The sequence below is a fragment of the Talpa occidentalis genome, unplaced genomic scaffold (genome assembly GCF_014898055.3).
Source record: "Talpa occidentalis isolate TD23 unplaced genomic scaffold, MPIMG_talOcc4v2.1 talOcc4.12, whole genome shotgun sequence".
Taxonomy (NCBI): domain Eukaryota; kingdom Metazoa; phylum Chordata; class Mammalia; order Eulipotyphla; family Talpidae; genus Talpa; species Talpa occidentalis.
The window spans coordinates 96,668,530-96,675,313 of NW_023601212.1; the positions used below are offsets into that span (position 1 = coordinate 96,668,530).

At 55.7% G+C, this 6,784-nt stretch overlaps 1 long non-coding RNA gene across 1 annotated transcript; it reads left to right on the forward strand.

The window, feature by feature from the left end:
- Positions 1–3,040: 3,040 nt before the first annotated feature.
- On the forward strand, positions 3,041–6,246 carry LOC129145562 (uncharacterized). Its single transcript, XR_008551308.1, has 3 exons — positions 3,041–3,152; positions 5,503–5,609; positions 6,108–6,246. It is a non-coding gene; the product is annotated as an uncharacterized LOC129145562 (long non-coding RNA).
- The last annotated feature ends 538 nt before the right edge of the window (positions 6,247–6,784 follow it).

Consider the following 6,784-nt stretch of genomic DNA (forward strand, 5'->3'; position numbering starts at 1 on the left):
GTGTGCCTGGTAAGTCCCAATAAAAGACCTGCAAAAGCCACTGAGGACCCTGACTCCTCCTTGACCCGGTCTGCTGGGTCAGAAAACCTGCCCTGTGGTCCTTCCTGCCGCTACAGTGTGCCTGAGCCCGGTGACTCAGGTGACGGTGGGAAAGACAGCTACCAGCTGCAGGGATGGAGCTGACCCTTCTGGAGTTGGGGTGGCTGCTGCAAATTGGGGGGACAGCATGTCTTTGAGAATGAGTGGCTGGGCCAGCTGTGACAGTGGCCGTGGGCTGCTCAGCAGGTGGCTTGTGGAAGTAAAGGCAGAACGAAGGGTCCCCACTGGCCTTTCTGGCCCCACCCACAGGCAGCACCCTGGGAGGGACAGAGGCGCTGGTGGGAGCTGCAGGTGGCCAAGCTGCAGGTGGCCTGTTTTGCACCTGCATTGTGATGAGGTCAAGTTGGGTGGGTGCCGAGGACCAGCACAGCAGTAGACGATGAGGCCATGTCAGGGTTGAGAGAAGCGTGCAGGGGGGTCAGGGCGTCGGTGAAAGAAATGACAAACAGACACACTTCAAGAGTGAAAATCTGAGTGTCATTTTCTTTGAGTTTGTGACCAGTATATATATGTTTTCCAAAAGCACAGGAATGAATATCAAAGAAATCAGCTTGCTCATGGGCTCAGTCTATCACCATCAGGGAGGTGATCTACAGAACAAACAATGGCCATTATAGAAGAAAGGAGGAAGTTTAGAAAGACAGATAAGGGATTAAAGTTTGTCTTGTAGTGGTTCCTGGTGGTTGTTATCTTTTGATAAGCTTCTGCCTTTTCAGGGAACTTCCGCTGCACTTCCTCTGCTTCAGGGTGTTATGCTGTTCTCCCCCTGCGCGCTGGTTGCCCAGCCGGACTTAGGGACGGTTAACCCTAAAGGTCACTGCAGGGGGAGGTGCAGCAGGTGGGGGGCACTCGAGGCAGAGGAGGCCCAGGGCTAGGCAGGGAGATCCCAGCACCGGTGGCCCCAACTGAAGGTGGCCGGGACTTTAGTCTTGGTCTAGCCAAGTCCTGGGGGGCCGCTGGGAGCTCCCTGTCCTGAGGCTTTGGGTACAGGCCACGACGTCTGCCAGGGAAGGGCTCCCGGGAGGGAGGCGGGTGTGGGTGGGTGGGAGGCAGGTGTGGGTGGGTCTTCGTCCAGCATCTCCCGAGACCCGGAGAGCTGGACGCTGGGCAGCTGGGGGACAGGTCTGCACACAGGAGAGACCTGCAAGACCGTCTTCCTGTTCATAATCTGAAAACCACTTATGTGTCTTTTCAAAGAAAAGACACAGGGTGAGGAAGAAATTGTTTTGAGGTTTTCTTCTTTTGTGGAGGGATTCATTCCTTTGTGCAATTGTCTAATTATTATCTATTGTTAAATGAATGACTTGGAGGGTGTGACGAGGTGGATTTGTAAGGACCAGGGAGTCTCTGCAAAGGCCTCCATCCCCGTATCCCACCTCTGGTCTGCTCCTAAAGATTTTCAGTTCTCTCGCTGGTTTACCGGCTGTGTTAATCACGTCTACCCCCACCTCCAGCTCCTGGTCCTGGGTGCCTCCATCCCGAATTTTCTACTCTTAGCCTCCGTCACCCAGGTGGGCCTGGGTGGTCTTGATGCCTCTGGGGCCCTGATTGAGAGGGAATAGTGAAGCCTCGGCTCATCCTGTGACATTGACTCATCTGGGGACACCTGCCAGGGAAGCGATTAAGTGGGGGAGCCTCCAGTTCCCACGGGGCCCCAGGCCCTCTCCCACAGGAGACTAGAAGCTGAAGGGCCTGGTGGTATAAAGACAAGCATTGTTCTCCCCCAGACGGGGACCCTCAGCTGAGAGCTGGAATTAGCATTCCAATGCCCCTGGGGTCCTCTGCTGCTGGGGGTGGGGGACTGGACAGGCTGGGATCCTGCCACCCAGACCCGACTGGCTGATGCAGGGCCTGCAAGGGGTAGAGAGCCCCCATCTGAGGGGAGCCTCTGGGAAACCAGCTGCGTGAGCTCGGAGCTGTGTAGGGAGACGGCGGGCAGAGCCCTGGAAGCTGGCTTCAGGGCTTGAGTTTTTCGAAGGCTCTTGAAAAGGTTTTGTGGGGTCTCCCTAGTGGCGCAGGAGTTAAAGTCTCAGTGCTATGAAGCTATTGGCAGCCACTGAAGCACGAGTTCCATCCCCGGCCAGGGAGCTACCCACATGGCGCAGCAGACCTCTCCTGACTCCTCGCTGCTCCCCTCAGCAGTGTCTTTCACTCAGCCCTCCTGTTCTGTTCCCCACTCTGTCTCTGGTGAGTCCTCTCACCCCTGCACCTCTGGCCTGCACCCCAGTTCTTGTATGCATAAATAAATATTTAAAAAAATTGTTTCAAAAATAAGAATGTCCCCCATGTGTTGTGAACGCTGCCTCAGTCAGTGGGATTTATTTTGCTGCTTCCATAGTGAAAGTCTCTGGGCTTCCTCCACTTTTTGCTCTTTCGCATCTTCTGCTGTGAACCCCCTTCTCCCTGAGGGTCAATTCCCTGAGCAAAGGGTGTATGCATTTTTCTTAGTAGGTACTTTTCAGGCTTTTTAGCCAAGGGGTCTGCTTGGGACTGAGTGGGTCCATTGAAGCCCCTTAACCTTGTGGAAGTTTTGTGTCTGCCCCCTTTGGGGAGAAGTTAAATCTCTCATGCGCTGCTCAAATGGGGTCTGCGCCTTCTCCCCATCGCAAGGATCCAAGCCGCAGCTGCAGCCCCGCCCCTGGTGAGCCAGACCCAGCACCTGTGCAGCGAGCCTGGGTGATGCCTCCCTCTCTGGGGCCTTCTCCCGGCTAGCCAGAGCCGAGACTCTGGAACCCTGGCTGGGATTTTTGCTGTATAGACACGGTTTCTCCTCCCAGCTCTGCTCTTGGGAGCGCCTTTTCCTCCTAAAGTCCCAGCTGCCTGATTGCAGAGACCACACAAGTCATTTTCAGAACGCCTCTGGGCACCCGAATCCCGAATCCCCAGTTGCTTGCTAAATGCACAGTGCTAATTGCCTCCCTCCCTGCAGACCTTTCTGTGCTCTCCCCAAGGCTGCCCAAGCCTGGAAATGTTCATCCTTTGAGAAACTCCAGGTCTAACTGTCCACAATGATGCTAACACTGGAACTCTGGAACTTTCCAAAGCCTGCTCAGGTAAGGCCACAAGCGGCCTTGGGCCAGGTCCCTCCTTGGGTCCTGTGTGTCAACCCATGTGAGATAAGGAAACTGAGGCAGATGAGCTCCTAGACACAGGACACTGGAGCTGGGTCTGTCAGAGCCCACAGGGTTTAAGGCTGGTGTGGCGGGGGGCGGGTCACACTGCAGGGCCCTCCCCGAGTGGGCAGGGACAGGCGGTCCCCGAGTCCTTGGCCCGGCTTGTGTGTGAGTGTTCTCTCTCTACTAAGGTCCCAGTACGGGGGAGAACTTCTCTGACCAGCCCCCGTCACAGGCTGTGCTTTGAGAAACCCTGCCCCGCCACCCATCGGCCTGGGCAGAGACCAGGAGAAGCTGCCGCCGGGACACCACTGAGAGGGACAGAGCAGAGCGGAGAGACTCAGCCGTCAGTGAAAAGCAGGGGAGGTGGGCACGTGCATGTGTGTGCTCGTGTGTGCACCACACACAAACACACACACACGGCCTCATAGACCCGTGCGCTGTCTCCTGAAGGGGTGAGAAGCTGGGCTCCCTGGTTCCTTTGAGAGCGACTTGGAGACCCAGGAGCAGAATGGAACCGGGGTCCTGGATTGCTCGGGATCCTCCTTCAGTTCCTCAACAGCTGTGGGCCAAACCCCCACGACGTGCCAGAGGCTACAAAACAGTGAGGGACGGTGAGAGATGAGTCTCGTGGAGGCCCATGCTGGTGGGACAGTCAAGTAGGAAGATAAATCAGAATTGCAGGGTGCTGGTGGGCCGGTGCTCATAGGTGCCCCTGTGGGAAGGTCTGGCCACAGGACCAGGCTGGGCCGGCTGCTGAGGCCGACACCTGCTCTGCCTCTCACTTCCTGTCAGCTCCACAGAGCTGTGAATGGCCCCAGCGCTGCGGTGCAGTCCCAGGGGCTCCTGAGGGGGAACCGAGGCTCCAGGTCAACCCCAAACACCTGCACGGCCGTCCCGGTGGTGTTTGCAGCTCTGTAAACCGGAGATTGCAGCACAGCCCCGGGCCAACACCAGCCCACAGATGTGCTTGGTTTGGCTGCTTAGCACGGAATTTTTTTTTTTTTTAATTGTCAACCTTTAAAATCATAAGATTTTGGGTAAAACCCAGATCCCTACTTCCTATTAAAAAACCCTGAAGATCTGACCACACTGGACCCAGAATCCCACCTGACAACAAACAGGCCTGAGCGGAGTGGCTGGGGATCACTTAGCTCAGTTTAGTTTGGCCGTCTGTCCTTTTTGAAACCTCCTCATTTATTTTTCTCCTCAAGCAGATCCGTCTTTTCTCCCCCTCCAACCTGGTGCTGAAACGAAGCCGTGTGCATGTATTCTCTTAGAGAGACACACCAGGGATGCGTTCTGTGGCCAGAGAGAGACGGAACTCAGCCAACACAAACAGGAGAGGCTGACTACGTGCTGTTGTGTGCTTGGTGCGAGGCAGGAGCGAAGAAGGGGTGGGGTGAAGATGCGATGGAGGGGGCCTCCCTGGTAGCACAGGGGTTAAAGACAGGTCCTTAAATCCTGCGTGACACTCCTGCCCTCATGCATTGGCCAGACCTCCCCACGTGACCCCACCACACGACCCCTGTGTACTGGGTGAATAGATAGCACGCTGTAGGTGTGTTTGTTTACTCGTTTGTTTGGAAGTGATTGTCCAGGAGAGAAGAATTGTTAGCTCCTTGGGGTGAAAGCATCATATTTCACCCCCGAAAATGGAGGAAAACTGTCTTGTCCTCCAGCCCCTGTTCTGACTGTGGGTTTGGACAGTGTGCACTGCTGCTGCTGGTTCCGCACTAGGTGCTGAGGGGGCACGGGGGGGGGGCCGGGGGGGGCTGTTTCTGTCCTCTTTACCAAGGACGTTCCAAGTTCAAATCCCGGCTCCATTGCTAATGTGTTGTGTGAACTTGGGTGAACGACTCAACCTCCTGGAGTCTGTTTTCCCTCCTGTGGAAGTGATATTGTAACAACAGCCTATGAGGGCAGTGGTGTGAATTCAATGAGGTGATAATTGTAAAGCCAGTAGCCTGGGGCCTCTTGGTTCATCGTCAGGGTCAGATAGGAGGCCGCTGTGGACATGGGAGGCATGAGCAGGCACAATAGCAGGGAATGTAGGGCGTCTGGGGTCCAGAACTGTCCCCCTAGCCTGTGTCTGGGTCCTCACTTCGCAAGCAAACTTCTGTCCTGAGTCAGATCGAGGCATGGAGAACACCTGGGGAGGACAGAAGTTTCTACATTTCCTGAGGGACCTGGGCTTTGGGCTACTTCTTGAAGGATCAGTCCCTCCCCAACCAGTTACCCCCTGGGGTTCAACATCTCACTCCCCTGCTCCCTCTTGCCCCTTCTTCAGCTCCCCTCCCCACAGGCCTCAGTCCAGCTGAACGAATCTGACTTCACAGCGCGTTGTACTTCCAGCTCAGACATCCCCATGGACCACCATTTCCTCCAAACTTACAGGTAAGGACGAGGGCCCCTTTGGGATGACCTTGAATTGCCTGCCAAGTGTTCTCTGCAAGCAGCCAGCTTGCTGGGAGATGAGGCGGAAGGAAGGGAAGGTGGAGGCCACACTGAGATGTTGAGCTTAGCCAGACAGCGCCTCCAGAATCAAGAACAGATGGCCGGGGGGGCTCCAAATCCATCATTTGGAAGCGATTATCCAGGAGAGAAGGGTTGTTAACTCCTTGGGGTGAAAGCATCACATTTCACCCCTGAAAATAGAGGGAAATAGTCTTGTCCTCCAGCCCCTGCTCTGGTTTTAGGTTTGGGAGATACCTAGGGTCCTTCCAAAAGTCTTTTGACCTGAGACATCCTGCCCAGCACAGGGTGCCTACACTGAAGGTTCGTCTATGAGGAAAGAAGGGCACAGAGAAGGGACCAGGTGGGGAGAGTGAGCTCTTAAAGAGCCCCCACATTTTGGCTGCTTCACCCAACAAACGGCATGTTCTGTGTGCACAGGACTCAGGTGCTGGGGCAGGAGACAGAGGTGTAGATGAGTCAGCCCAACAGCAAGAGACCCAGAATTTTCCAGCCATTTTTAACCCGTGCTGTGCACTTAGCTCTGTCCTGGTGGATTTTGGAAACTCGCATGAAGCCTGAGAAGCCCTGAATTCTCAGAGGCACGTCTCTGCACGCGTGAGTGTCTGCAAGCAGGATGTCTTCAAGTCCGCAGGGGTTCTCTGTTGGATTAGCAGCCTGTGCCCTGGCCAGCTGCAGTGTGGCAGCACCTCTGGGGTCCTCGGTGTCGAAGGCAGGCTGTGCCCGTGAGGGGCTGCGATGGGGGCTATCTGCGGTGTGCTCACCACGTGCTGGGCTCGTCTCCGGGGTACCCCTCCTACCGCTGTCAAGCCAGTATACAGATGAGACTGAGACAGGTCGCGTGACTTGTCCAAGGTCCCAAGCGCATGGTGGAGGACCTTGGACAGGACTCCCAGGCGGTCTGCGTGCAGAGCTCACGATACCCCTGTCTTCTTCCGGGAGTTGGGGTGGATCCCGCCGGAAGTCTGGATGCTGAATGGGCCCCAGCTTTATTACTGCTTTTTAAAGCGGTAAAACCCTAGACTGATGTTATTTCTGGGTTTGAATGGAACTGGGGGAGGGGGAAGGCAGGAAAGAGCCATCTCAAGCTCACCCCC